We start from the raw sequence: 15,580 nt of genomic DNA on the forward strand, positions 1-15,580 counted from the left end.
CGAGCTCTTGATGATGACTGCACAATGCCTCAAAACCCAGAATTTTCTCCTCTCCTCTCTATTTCTGTGGACAACACACACTCTTCTCTCTTTTTTTAATCTCGCTTATAGAGACCGAATGAGGAAAACCCTCATGTAATGGGTAATGGGTAAAATGACTGAAATGCCCTTACTCCATATAAGCTTTTAATCCATATGGGCTTCACCTAAAAAAGGATGAACTTTGGGCCATTCTCCACATGGAGGGAAACCCAACCCAACAAAGTCGTGGTGATTAGTTGAATTATGACCTTTGAATTGATCTATCAGCATGAACAAATCCTCTTAGACCATCAGCAAGGCCGCTATGATCTCCACACTAAAATACTTAAGGAAATGCAATTAATCTAAGATCTAACTACAATAACCAAGAAAGGGGTAGAGAGAAACTTACCTGACTAGGCCAGTTGGCTCGGGACGCCCAAAGCTTGAAGTTTCACACGTATTAGGAACACGGCTTTACTTTTCATTGTTTATCCTCCTCTTTCTCTTCAGAAATGACCAAACAGTAGCTTTAGGTGAAATATGATTACTAAGTTTCCTAGTCAGGATTTTCCTATATCTAACATTTAGATACTGAAATATGAGTCTTTCTAATGGAGTTTATCATTCTTTTCACTCATAAAGTCCTAAGTGCCTCACTTTACTGATTTAATGCCTAAACTAAATGGAGTCTTAAGTGATTCTTTTGTGACCAACCCTTAAAAGGTTGGATTTAGGTCTTTTTATAGACCTCTGAGTGGTTGGGAAGAGGTTAGGAGTGCTTATCATGTTGGTTAAACTCAAAATTCAAAAATTTGATGGTCAAATGTACAGAAGATGCACCATGTGTCGTCTAGGTCAAATGACATCCGACGGCACAAACTGTCGTCAAAGTTTAAAGTTGATCATCAACAAAAGACGAAACATCAAATGATTTAGACGACATAGTTTATGTCGTCTAGATGTCCTTGTTAAGTATGTGAGTATGGTATGTAAAGAGATTGAGAAGTTAATAGGGACCTTCTTTGGGGGAATGTTCATTATAAGAATAAATATTACCTTATGAATTGGAGTAGGGTATGTACCCTGAAAATAGAAGGGGGACTGGGGATTAGATGCTTGAAGCTGGTTAATAAGCCCTTATTATCTAAATAGTGGTGGAGGTTCCTATGTTGCGATGACCAACTGTAAAAGTAGGTGGTTGTGGTGAAGTTTGGGTGGCTAGGACTAGAAGCGGAAGAAGGACAGTAGATGCCTCTCATTTTTGGGAAGTTGTTTGGGGTGTAAGAGACATAGTGGCTAGAAACGTCAGGTGGGTTAAGGGGAAGGGAGATAACATTAGCTTTTGGCATCATAAATGGTAGGGGAACTCATTCTTTAAAAGTTCAATATCCCCAATTGTTTGATAGAGTTGCCAACCTTTCTGCCAAGGTGGCGGACATTTTTGTCAACAATGGCTCAAATTGCTTTTGAAGGATTGATTGGGCTTATAATAGGGTTCCCGATTTGGTTATAGACCTGCTTACTTCTCTATTAGCAATTTTGGATTACGTGCATATTTCACCAAATTTCAAATATGAGATAGTTTGGAAAAGAGAAACAGATGGTATGTTTTATGTGAAGTTTGTTTATAGACTGCACCATCATTATTGATTGAGGTGGTCTCAACCTAGGTTGAAACTTATGTGGGAAGTGCTTGTCCTTCCTAAGATTCAAGTAATCATTTGGATTCTTTTACAAAAAAAAAAAAGGTTAACGGTGCATGAAGCGAGGTAAAATTTTGGTAAATATATATTTGTTATATAAGGAGGATGACGGAAATAGGATTCATCTATTCCTACATTGTGCTTTTATGTTAGTTATTTGGGAGTGGGCTTTCAAGCTTATGGGTAAAAGATAGGATTTTAAATAATTTGTGGACTTGATTATTCTGGACCGAAATTTTTTCGCGGTCCGACACATCTTTTGTACTGGACTGTAAAAAAAATTTCGGTCTTCAAAGGAGTGCTACTCCATAAAAAAATGGAGAGAGAAAGAGAGATAGAGAGAAAGAGTGAGGGTGAGTAGAGAGAAAAAGAGAGAGGACATGTAGAAAGAGGAAGAGAAAAAAAAAAAGATAAAAGGGGAAGAAAGAGAAAAAAAGGTAATTTTATCCCAAATGATTGGGGATAAATAAAAAGAAAAATAGTATTGTGGTTTAGGGTATAATACAAAAAGCATTATGGGTAGGATGTGTAGAAAGTTGACAATTAGAGGGGTATTTATAATTTTCCTTTAAATTTTTTTAAAAAATTCGAAGTATTTCCCTAAATCGGTCGAAACAAACACCAGTGAAGTGACAACATCAATTTTCCCTTCAAAATTTTTAAAAAAATCCAAAGTCTTCCCCAGAGTTGGTCAAAACAAACACCCGCAAACTGACAACATCGGTTGTGGGAGTAAACTTTGACCCATACTCTCTTTACACTTGGACTGCTGTTCAACTATAGTGAAACCCTAACCAGTAACACCTCAGGATATCGAGAGTTGAATCTATCAAGGATTGCTTTATTGGTTAAATCAATGAAGGATGGATTGGTTTAGTAGGGGTGGCAAAAAAATTCAGGGAGGGTAGCCCCTAGGCTGGACAAAGATAACGCATGTTCGACCCTTTTGTCCTATAGTAGGCTACCACTTATGGGAAAGATAAGACTTGTTCAACCCTTCTTCTTTCTTTTCTTTTTTTTTCTTTTCTTTTTTTCCGTTTTTTTATTTTATTTTTTTTCATTGTATTTGGTCCAACCAGAGTCAGGCATGGCCCTAGGCCCATCCCTGGCCTGACCTTGTCCTCAGGTCAAAGCAGCGTTGAGGGGCCAAATACAATAAAAGTAATAAAAGAAAGAAATAAGAAGATTGAGCTAAAACGGGCCGTCCTTAGTAGACTTGGCCCTGGCCCAGGCCCAGTCCTCGGGCCTCCATGGCCTAGCCCTGGCCCTGGCCCGTATTTAGGTTTCTATGGCCGGGTTAGACGTGAGCCAACCGGCAACAGAAAAGATAATCGAGACAAAAAGTGGTTCTGGATTTGAGGGCAGAGTTAGAAAAAGAGCATTCAAGCGCAAACTATTGTGGTCGAGTTCCCAATATTCTAACAATAGGATCCTCGAGAGTAGGTGTTGAAGGTTGAGCAGTTCAACCGAATTTCTTCTTAATGGATGATTTCACCTCAATGCATTTCAATGAGATGTGACCACTAGATGGAAGGATGGCTTGGTATTTTCACTTGCACTTGTACTATTTGGATCTACATGACCTAGGATGCAGCAGTCTAGATCGGCACGCGACCACTTCAAACCAAATTCAAATTTTATTAATCACATAAGATTAGAATTGATTCAAGAAACAACATCATTGACACCTTTCATACATGCTGAAAGGAAACCTCTATATCCCTATTACATTAATGGATAACATTTTGCGAGTTGCCGTCCACTACACAACATGTACCAAGACCCCTCTCCGCTTAAGTCAGGCCTCCACATCCCTTTTGGTTTCATGCAAATTATATGATTTTTGACAATCCCCTATAAATTCAGCAAAATATGCAACTTCAAAACGCTAACACACACCCCCCCCCCCCCCCCCCCCCCCTCCTCGGTAATGGAGAATCAAGTCCACAAATTGTTTAAAATCCTATCTTTTTACTTTTTACTTGATTCAAAAGCACGCCCTAAAAAGTTCGCATATTGATCTCCTTCTAGATTTCCCACAATACAGGTCCTCTAAATATCTTCCGAATGGACTGTTCACATTCAGGCAAAAAGTAAGGGCTTATTAACCAGCTTTTGATAATAAGGGCTTGAAAGCCCACTCTCAAAAGAAAAGAAAGAAAAGAAAAAAAAAAGAAAAGAAAGAAAAAGGGTTGAGCAAGTCTTATCTTTCCCATCAGTGGTAACCTACCATAGGACAAAAGGGTCGAACAGGCATTATCTTTGTCTAGGGCTACCCTCCCTGGTTTTTTGTGCCATCCCTACTAAACCAATCCATCCTTCATTGATTTAACCAATAAAGCAATCCTTGATAGATTCAACTCTTGATATCCTGAGGTGTTACTAGTTAGGGTTTCACTACAGTTGAACAGCAGTCCATGTGTAAAGAGAGTACTGGTCAAAGTCTACTCCTACAACCGATGTTGTCAGTTCGCGGGTGTTTGTTTCGACCAACTCTGGGGAAGACTTTGGATTTTTTAAAAAACTTTTAAGGGAAAATTGATGTTGTCACTTCACTGGTGTTTGTTTCGACCGATTTAGGGAAAGACTTCGAATTTTTAAAAAAAATTTAAAGGAAAATTATAAATAACCCTCCAATGTCAACTTTCTACACATCCTGCCCATAATGCTTTTTGTATTATACTCTAAACAACAATACTATTTTTCTTTGTATTTACCCTCAATCATTTGGGATAAAATTACCTTTTTTCTCTTTCTCCCCCTTTTGTCTTTTTTTTTTTTCTCTTCCTCTCTACCCTCCCTCACTCTTTCTATCTATCTTTCTCCATTTTTTTTATGCAGTTCGGCACTCCTTGGCATACCGAAATTTTTTTTACAGTCCAGTACAAAAAATGTGTCGGACCGCAAAAAAATTTTGGTCCTGCATGTGCCATACCACATTATGGCCAAAGGAGAAGTTACTGTAATTTGTGCGATCCAGCACACTCCTTGCCGGACCGAAATTTTTTTGCGGTCTAGAGAGATTAATGGTGAGGGAGGGTAGGGAGAAAGAGTGAGAGGGTAGAGAGAGATAGAGAGAGAAACAAGTGGAGAGAAAGAAGGAGAGAGGTAGAGAGAAAAAAAAAGAGATAAAAGAGGAAAAAAGAGAAAAAATGTAATTTTGTCCCAAAACCCATTAACCTTTTGAGTGAGAGGGTAAATATAAAGAAAAATAGTGTCGGGGTTTACGGTATAATACAAAAAGTATTGGGGGTAGGATGTGTAGAAAGTTGATTTTAAGGGTATCTATAATTTTTTATAAAATTCAATATAAATAAATTATAGATCTTTTTATATATGAATATGTAAAAATAATGAAAAACTAAGAATAAATAATTTCAAAAAAATTAAAAAATTACTTTTATTTAGATATTTATTTGTTTATGCTGAAGAGACCGAAGCTTTGGCCAAACATGCCCCGAAATAGACTTGAATCTGATTGATGCGGTAAAACCAGACTTCGCTTCACTTTGCTCTAAAATTAAAATCTGAAGACTTCGGCCGAACCCAAAACCAAGTCCCTGCCCCCAATAAATTCCCTCGCCCTTATTTTTGGGGATGGCCATTCCATTGCCGATTAGGTCCTCATTTTTGGTATGGGCCATTTTAATCCGGACCTGTTGACCATCTCCGTTACTAAATATGAGTTCTCCATAAATTGGGTATATGCAAATGTACCCATCAAGATAGTGAAATATGTATTCCTAATAGTTGGATGTAAAAGGTATGATGGGGCGCTATCCTTTGAATATGTTGATGAAAAGGGAAATTGGCGATTGTGTCTCGGCTAGTAGCCAATTTGAGAAACTCGAAATCTACCCAGCCTCATGTGAAACTATTTACATATGCAAATTATTCACATCACAGGACAGAGTTTCTCAAATTCAATTTTCTCCAATGTAAATAAACAGGACTGGATAACCTTGTGTAATAAATTTCGTATGTTTTTGTATAGGAGAGAAGAGAAGAGAAATGTCTGGGAGCATGTAGGCTAATGACAACGAGCAGGGCCGAGTTGCGCCAGCCCTTGCCCTGGTCCCCATAGGCCCAGAGTAGGCTGAAGATGCCGTGATTATCAGGGCCCAGTTGGGCTAGGCAGGGCAAAAGACAATCAAGGGCGAAAAAAAAAAAAAAAAGGGCCTGACCAAATTTAACCAGGGTGGTTCTATCGTGGCCTTGGCCCAAGCTCAGCACAACCATGTTGGCTGGCCCTGACTAGGCATCAAGCCACATTTTGTAGCCTATGCCTTAGTTTTTTAGGGCTAGGCCAACCATGCCAGGTTGGGCTGGGAAAGTGCTGGGCAAGGGTTTTGAAAGAGAAGCAGTATTTGCGTTAGGGGGCAGACCCATTAAAGATTTGGGAGATTTTAATGATTAAAATTGGGTTTGTTGGGAATTGGTTTCATGGAAAGCTGCATATCGCAATTGGGGCGAAGAGCTGCTTTCATATGGAATGGATTGTGTGGTAAAAAGTTATGTACGAGAGGAGAAACCGTCACATGTGGGAAGATCTCCTTGGAACTTGCTCTGTGGGGACATTCATTTAGCATAGACGTGTTGACTTTTTGAACTATTCATACGAGATAGTTGGTTAAAACAGATAATCTCATGTGAGAGATATCCTCAATGTATAATCCGCACATGAGGGTAAGATAAGATTGAATAAAATGGTTAAAGATTCTATTATTATTTATCTTGGCGGGTTTAATCAAAACATCTTCTTATTGATTAGAACCTCTCTATTGTAGAAATAATAAAATACAATGATCTTTCTTTTGTAGATAAGAAAAAGAGAGAGAAGCATATTATAGAGAGAAAGAGAACATTTTTTTTAAAGAGAAAGCCTTCAGATAGCTTTTGACCGATCACCTTAGAGAGAAAACTTAGAGGGGAAAACCCTTTAGAAGTAATCAGATAGCCCAATAAAACTTATTTCTGGAAATAACATTATAACCATTAGTTTAATAGTAGATCTGTCTCTTTTTCCCATAGATGTAGCCTGAAAATGTGAACCACTAACCTGAAAAGATGAACCACGTAAATCTCGTGCTAGTAAATTTTTATTTTATTTCTTTTATTGTATGATTTTCACTCATACACACACGCACACACATCGGTTTTGTTATATTTTGTGTCTGGGTTCCATTACGCACATCCCCATTTGTGCGAGAATGCTTGAAAACCCAACAAGTGATATCAAAGCGGGTTTCCATTGACTTCGATACACCACTCGGTCATCCCTATCACCATTTACCAATGTATTCAAGGTATTAGAATTCAGGGTGTAGAGAAAAGAAAGGAAGGAAACATGGAGGCCAGTTAAGATACTATTTCAATACTTCCAAAATCTTTCTCACCAAAATAACAATTGGCTGGAGAAGACTTTTAGTGTCTCCTTTAATTGGCTCTCACCAGATGACACCAGAGGCCCATAAGCCTGCATGGAATCTTCTACAAGATTATAACCAAGTCTTGGCAACTAGACTTGAGGCAGTTCTTTATACTCCAGAGTCCACATTCTTGAGGGCCTGGCAAATAAACGATCGTATTTTAATTGCCCAAGATGCATTCAAGCGAAACTGTGAAAATAAGTCGGGTATCATGTGCAAAATGGATTTAAAGAAAGCTTATGGCAGGTTTGACTAGACATTGTTTCAAAACGTGGACCGCTTCGCGCCTAAGCGGTCCAGAATGCTTGGGCACAATGCCCAGGCCAGCCCAAGCTTGGGCGGCCGCCTAGGCAGTACGGCACCCGCTTAGGCGGGCGCCCAGCACCCGCTCAAGGGCGGAAATAACTTTTTTTTTTTTTCGATTAAGTTTTTTTGAAAAATAAAAGCTTTTAAGGGAGGGTTTAGGTTCATTTGAAACCTAAACCCACAATAACCCATTTTAAAGAGAGAAAAACCGATTTTTATTGGACCGAAGTATTTTTCAAAGTTACGAAAAATGGATCCAAACATCATCCAGGTATATTAGATTTAGTTTTGAATTTTTTTAATCCTATTAGAGGGTTTTTTTTAATATTTTAGCACCAGAAACATCTCAGAGGTGGAAGTTTGGAGTTCGAGCAATCAAAGTAAGTGCAAAACTTTATTTTTTAGATTGCTTATTTTATTTTAAGATGTCTTCTTCGAGATTTAGTCGAAGTGGATATTCGGGTTGGAAATATGGTTATAACCTGAATCCAAATGACAAAAATTACATAAGATGCAATTATTGTGAAAAAGATACAAAAGGGGGCATAAATCGGTTTAAAAAACATCTTGCCGGTATTAAAGGGGATGTTGTCCCCTATAAAAATATTCCTGAAGCTATTAGATAGGAGATTAAACAATATATGAGTGATGCAAAACAAAAACAGGAACAAAATTCTTGTCATTTGAACAGGTGTATTTCTTGTTCTATTAGAAGTGATCCGGGTGGGAAGTATGGTCATAACCCGAAAGCAAATGATAAACTTTGTATAAGGTGTAATTTTTATGAAAAAGATACCAAATAAGTTATTAACTGATTCAAGAAACACCTTGCCGGTATTAAAAGGAATGTTGCTTCTTGTAAAAAGGTTCTTGAAGCTATTCGAGATGACATTAAACATTTTTTGAATTTAGAAGAACTAGAAAATGATGAAAATGAGTTTTTTTTTATGGAAATATCTTATCCAGGTTCTTCTAGAAGTAGTGATCCGGGTTGGAATTATGGTCATATCCCGAATCCGAATGACAACAATTGTATTAAATGTAATTATTGTGGAAAAGATACTAATGAGGGTATTTACCGGTTCAACAAACACCTTGCCGGTATTAAAGGGGATGTTGCTCCGTGTAAAAATGTTCCTAAGGCTACTAGGGAGGAGATTATACAATAATTGAATTCAGTGAAGCACAAAAAGATAGAAAAGAGTAGAGCAGCCAAGACTCCTAAGGTCTCATCTGCACATAGTAAGACGGAGGTAGAAGAAGAGAAGAATGGGTAGATTCTGAAGAAACAAAGGAGGACAAGCGTTATGTTGAAGATGGAGATGACTCTGATGATGATGGCATCGAATCTGATGCATATGATGAGGCTTACCATAATCCTTCTTCTGAAGATAATGATGATGACTGAATAATGAAGAGTTGAATACACTTGAATGCTTAGCTCTTGACGTTGACTGTTGACTATTGTGTCTTCGACTGTATATTTTTTGAATTTCTGTATATTTTCTTTTTCTTATTTTAAATTTCTACTTTATAATTTCTACTATCTAAATTTTATGTGCATCAGACTATCAGTGTATGCTTGTATGGTTTTACTGTTTTAGCATTGTATGAAAATAAGGATTATGGTCTTATGGATTATCAAAATTATCTTCTCAACTTCTCCTCAATCTCTTCTATCTTTTTTCTTTCAACTGGGCCCCCCAGATTCTGGATACCCGCCTAAGCGCTGGGTGGCCTGGACCACCATGACTGCCTAGCACTTTTTTAAACACTAATTAAACATGATTTTTGGTGAGAATTGGAAGGGGTAGATTAACAAACTTTTTTCCTCTGTTAAGTTTCCACTGCTAGTTAATGGCAAATCAAAGGGTTATTTTAAAGTCTCAATAAGATTCAGGCAGGGGACCCTTAATTGCCCTTCTTATTCACTATTATAGCAGTGCCCTATATGCAAATGTTAAGCTCAAAGACATGAGTTCTTATATCGGGCTTTAAGGTTATCAAAACAGGCCCAACTATCACTTATCTGCAGTACCGTAGTGATGTGTGATGGAATTGAAAATGAAATACACAATTAGTGGCTCTTCTTAATTGTACTTGGGCTTGAATTTAATGTGGAAAGAAAGAAGTTAATAGGCCTTGCGTGTCAGGAAATGTGACTCGCGTGTTCGCCTGCATTTAAGGATTGTTGGATTTTTGGACTCCCTTGTAAATAACTTGGTCTTCCCTTGTCAGATTGTCACCTATTTAGATGTGCATGGGGCTAGTTATTGAGAGGTATTAAACTAAGTTGGATATGTGGAAAACAAGTGCGATTCTTTGGAAGGAAGAATCACTCCGATCTAATCAACATTATCAGACAGAATCACTCCGATCTAATCAACATTATGAAACCTCCTTGTATACTATGCGTCCTTGATCAAAATGCCGAACTTGATTCAAAAGAGGCAAAAACGGCTAATGAGGAATTTCCTTTAGGGTTGTGATGATGAAAAATAAAAGTTGCTAGTTACTTGCGGGAAAGTTTGTCTATCAAAAAGGATGGGGGGCGTGCTAATTTAGAAATTAACATATATGAATTGGGCGCTTTTATCAAATAGTCGTGAAGATTAGCTTGTCAGGGCAATCAGCAATGGAAACAAGTAGTAGAAGCGAAGTATGGCTAGACATTGAGAAAGCTTACGACCGAGTGGAATGGGGGGTTTTGCTAGAGATTTTGAAAGCAATGGGTTTTGGCGAAAGATAGAGGAGTTGGATTTATGGGTGTCTTTCTTCGGCTCATTTCTCGGTATTATTCAAGGGTAACCCAATTGGTTTTTTCAAAGCGTCTAGAGGCCTTCGTCAAGGGGACCCCCTCTCTCTTTTCTTATTTACTATTTATGCAGAATGCTTCAGTTTAATGTTGAATAGTATGGAAAGTATGGGACATTTCTCAGGGTTTTCCATTACGAACTTTGGTATGGTGATTTCTCATATGCAATATGTCGATGATACCCTCATTTTTTGCGATGCGGACCACTTGCAAGTCAAGAATATCGCTACTTTCTTGGAAATATGTGAGGTTACAATTGGTTTTAAAGTGAACTTTCACAAATCAACTTTGGTTGGTATCAATTGTAGTGAGGCTTTGACTGCTACCTTGGCATGTGTGATGGGCTGTAAAGTGGGTTCATTCATCTTATTTATCTTGGGCTACCAATTTCGGATTCAAGATTATCCATAGTTGTGTGGGACAGGGTGATAGAGAGTCCAAACTAAACTTGACTTATGGAAACATAAGTATCTATCTTTGGGCGATAGGGTGACTCTCTTAAGATCTTACTTGGCTAATTTTCCGGTGTATCAAATGTCGCTTATTCATATGCCAGCATCGATTGCCAAAAAGATTAAAAAAATGATGCGGGATTTTCTATGGGGATCTAACGGTGACCTTCGTAAATATCACCTCGTCAGATGGGAGAGGGTTTGTACACCTAAGAAGGAAGGCGGTTTGGGAATTAGAAACATTAGACTGATGAATCAAGCTCTGTTATTTAAATGGTGGTCAAGGAGCATTCATTTAAAAGATCAACTATGGTATCCAGTCCTTTTCGCAAAATATGGCATGGATAGATCTGAACTATGGCTTGGAGGAGGTAGGGATAGGGTTACCTCTCAATTGTGGAGAACTATTGCAAATTGTAAGCCCATGATTGCTGGTTATTTCAGATGGTTTGTAGGCCGAGGGAATAAGTTTCCTTTTGGCATCATAAATGGGTGAGGGAGTATCCTCTAAAGTCTCTTTTCCCCAAGCTATTTGGGATCGTTCAGAGTACCAAAGCTAAAGTTTGTGATGTGGTTGAAAGGTGGAGTGACTCTTCCTCCTGGAATATTTCCTAAGCATATAATAGGCTTAATGATACACTTCTTGCTCAATGGTGTGCGATGATGAATTTGCTAGATAAAATTTATATTACGCCAAATGCAAATGACGAAATGATATGGGAGATTGAGTGCGCTGGTATCTTCACTGATAAATCTTGCTATAATCTTCTTTTTCATGATCGGTAGAAATGGCCTTACCCTCAGATTGCCCAAGTTTGGAAATGACCTATTCCCCACAAAGTGCAAGTCTTTATTTGGCTGGTTGTTGTGAATAAGGTCCTAACTATTGACAACCTGATTAAAAGGGGCAAAATTCTACCAAATGTTTGTTTAATGTGCAAAGCTGATAGTGAATCTGGAGCACATCTGTTTATACATTGTCCCTTTTTTGGTCCAAATTTGGTATTGGCTGTTTGGGGTTGTGAACATCAATTTGGCCCTTCCTCATACTGTGGATAGTATTGTTACTCAGTTATCCTTACCTCATTTACCTGCAATAGGTCAAGCCTTGTGGAGGATAGCTAAAGGAGTTATTCTTTGGGAAATCTAAAAAAAGAGAAACATAAGGACTTTTGAAGAGGTGTTTATGTCTTTGGACAGCTTAATTCAATCTATTAAACTCTCTATCTAGGAATGGCTATTTATGTCAAAAGTAGCTTGGGAGTTTCTAAGATTGATGTAATAGCAAACCTTAGCAATCTTTTTCTTATGGGAGTCACTCGGTGCAAACCAAAAAGTATCTGGATGCCGCCACCTATGGGTATTTTGAAACTCAACTTTGAGGGTAGCTCTCTTGGTAACCTGGGGTTAGCAGGTATTGCAGGAGTTTTACGTGACTGTGATGATAATATTATCTTCTCATATGCAGGGCCGATAGGGTGTGTTACAACCAACTTTGCTGAATTGAGTGCGCTCTATCATGGTTTGAAGATTTTTGTAGAAATAAATTGTGGCCATACATGCTGGGTAGAAGGTGATTCTCTTAATGCCGTTAAATAGTATAATAAGGAGCAACGTGTCCCTTGAGAACTTCTTTATGGCTATGGATCATGGATTTACCTTCTTTCATTACGGTAATCTGCTCTCATGTCTATCGTAATGCAAACTCTATGGCTGATGAGTTAGCTAAAGGTGTGTTTTTTATCTTTTCTTGTTATCTCCAATATTGTAATCATGTTTTTTTAGTATTAAAAAATATTAACATTGGTCCAAAAAAAAAAAAGAATTATGACCCCCTGTTAACGGGCAGACAAGGAAAATGTAGCCCCGGATGTTTATGGATTGGAACCGCTACCGTAGACCTTTCTTACAAAGATAGGTTGGGACGCTGGTGGGTAGGGGTAATGACGCTCTTTTGTGGCACCATCAATGGATAGGTGAAAGGCCTTTGAAGTTGGACTTCCCTGAGATTTATTGCAAAGTGGTGCACCAATTTGCCAAAGTCGAGAAAGTTGTCAGTGGGGAAGGACAAAATACTACCTAGTTGATTGAATGCAGATACCAAAGGATGTCAGGCATGTTTAGTGGTTAGTGCGCTGCTTTGATGGAAATGTTACATCATTATCATCATTATTATGGTTTTCATTATCATTATTCTTTTTCCAATTAATTCGTGTTGGCTACACTAATCCTGGACCATCATTTTGTTTTATTAAAGATCATACTCTTAGTGAGACCATAGGTTCCTATAACTTGTCAGACTACTTCCAACCATATCTTTTTGGGCCTACCTCTGCCTTTTTCAGTCCTTTCACTTGAACTAACTCGCACCTCTTAACAGGTATTGTACTTGATCAGCGCCACACAGGGCCAACCCATCTAAGTCTACTACCTCTCATCTCATCGCCTATTGGTGCCACACCTAAATTCTCCCGAATGGATTCATTTCAAATTCCATCCGTTCTTATCTTGCTACTCATCCATCTCAATATCATCATCTCCGCTACAATCATTCTATGGATATATTGTTTTTTGTCCACCCAACATTCCGCCCCATAAAGCAAAGTTAGCCTCACAACTGTCCCATAGAACTTGCCCTTCAACTTCATTGGTATACGGCAATCACATAAAATTCCAGTTACACATCTCCACTTTGCCCACCCAACTCTAATTTTGTATGCGACATCTCCCTCAATCTCTCTATTTTCCTGGATTATCGACCCAAGCTATCGAAAGTAAGGTCTTTCTTGCATTTCCTGGCCATCAATCTTAACTACTTCCTCATCTATACTCATATTATTACTAAACTTGCATCTATATACTATGTCTTAATCTGGCTAATTTTAAAACATTTGGATTCTAAGGCATCCCTCCAAAGTTCCAACTTTGTGTTAACGTCGTTTCGGATCTCACCGATCAAAACTATATCGAACGACATGCACCCGGGTACCTCATCCTATAGGTGCCTAGTTAAGTCATCCATAATTAAGACAAAGAGGTACAAGCTCAATACTGACCCTTGATGTAAATTTATTGTCACTGAAAACTCATTTGTCTCTCCACAAGTTCTTCGTACACTAGTTTGCACTCCATCGTACATATCTCTCACCAAGTCGATGTAGTGTCAGGAGACTCTTTTATTTTCCAACACCCATTAAATCAAATATCGAGTAACTCTATCGTAAGCTTGCTCTAGATCAGTAAGACCATGTGGAGATCTTCTCCCTTCGCCCTAAACTTCTCAATCAGTTGCCTAAGTAGGAAAATAGCCTCAGTTGTTGACCTTCCTAGCATAAAACCAATTTGGTTTTCAGATACATTTGTTTCATGCCTTAGTCGATGCTCAATTACTCTATCCTAGAACTTTATAGCATGACTTATAAGCTTGATCCCTCGATAGTTCGCACAATTCTGTCTATCTCACTTGTTCTTGTAAATAGGTACCACAATATTTTTCCTCCATTCATATAGCATTTTCTTTATTCTCAACACATTGTTGATCAGCTTCTTCAACCAGTCAACTTTTAGCAAAATTTTACATTGGCTGCCTACCTAACACAACCTAGCCCCTATACCCAGGCATGAAACGAGTTAAGGGAAAGTTTAAGGTTATCACCTTTCTTAGACAAATGGAAGGGCTACATCAATTCCAATATTCCCCCAAAGATTCTACTATTCCCCCCACGAGAAGGATGAATTCATCTGGGAGGTTATTCAAGATGGTCAAGTTTCGGTTGAATAGCACACACTCCAATAATTCAAGATAGAACAAGATTAATAAGTCGATTTCGAAAATCTGGGACCTCCCCTCAACCCACAAGATAATGCTTTTTTTTTTTTTTTGGTTGAGTATTGAGCTCAGGGAAATTACCAACCGTGGACAGGCTGAGAAAGAGAGGCATGATTTTAATAAATGTGTTCCTCTTGTAAAAAAGGAGAAAAACATTGATCATCTCTTCATACAGTTTGCAAGAAATTCATGGTGTTGGGCTCCACAAATGGTGGAGATATACAATGGGTTTGGCAAAGAAACATTGGGCACCTAGTTGAAATTGTGGTTTGCAGTACCATTGGGAAAGACAGGTCATTGTGGACATTGTTGGTAGCTGCTAGTATTTGGTAATTGCAGAGAGAGAGAGAAATAAAGAACATTTGAAGGAGTTCACCTAGGAGTTGAAAGTGTGAAGTCAAAGATTCTTGTCTCAGTGGCAGATTGGGGGCGAGCACAACAAATGAATGCAGGACTGATTTGAGAAGCAATTATAATCAAACTTCGGGGAGGTGCTTTGCCATAGAACGAAAAAAGGCACAATGGTTGGTTTTTGGAAATTCCCACCTACGGGTTGGGTTGTGTTAAAACTTAATTTTGATGGGAGTTACTATGGTAAGCCAGGATGGCGGGTGGGTGTGGGTGTGGGTGTGGGTGGGCTTGTGACCATTTGATTATTACATACGCGGGACCGTGTGATGTATATACAGAGGATGACGCAGAGGCAAGATCTCTACTTCAAGGAATGAAGTTGGTACCTGAAAATGTTTGGAAAAGTGATTATTGGGGAGACTAATTAGGTGTTATCATATGGTCTAAAAAAAGAGCAGAGGGGATTCCCTGGAATTTATTACAAATCATCTATGAATTTGTTTTTATCATCTGAGCATAAGGGAGGTCCAATACCACCAATATATGAAGACACTCATGTGGAAGCAAATACATTATCTAAAGGAGGTGGAGACACCAATTTTGATTGTTTACAGTTTTTTAGTTATAGTTTAGTTTTCATGGATACTGTAAAACTTTTTGGTGCACTCGCT

Source organism: Amborella trichopoda, chromosome 3 (genome assembly GCF_054954075.1).
Source record: "Amborella trichopoda isolate Santa Cruz 75 chromosome 3, AtrichopodaSantaCruz75HAP2 v2.0, whole genome shotgun sequence".
In the NCBI taxonomy this organism is placed as follows: Eukaryota; Viridiplantae; Streptophyta; class Magnoliopsida; order Amborellales; family Amborellaceae; genus Amborella; species Amborella trichopoda.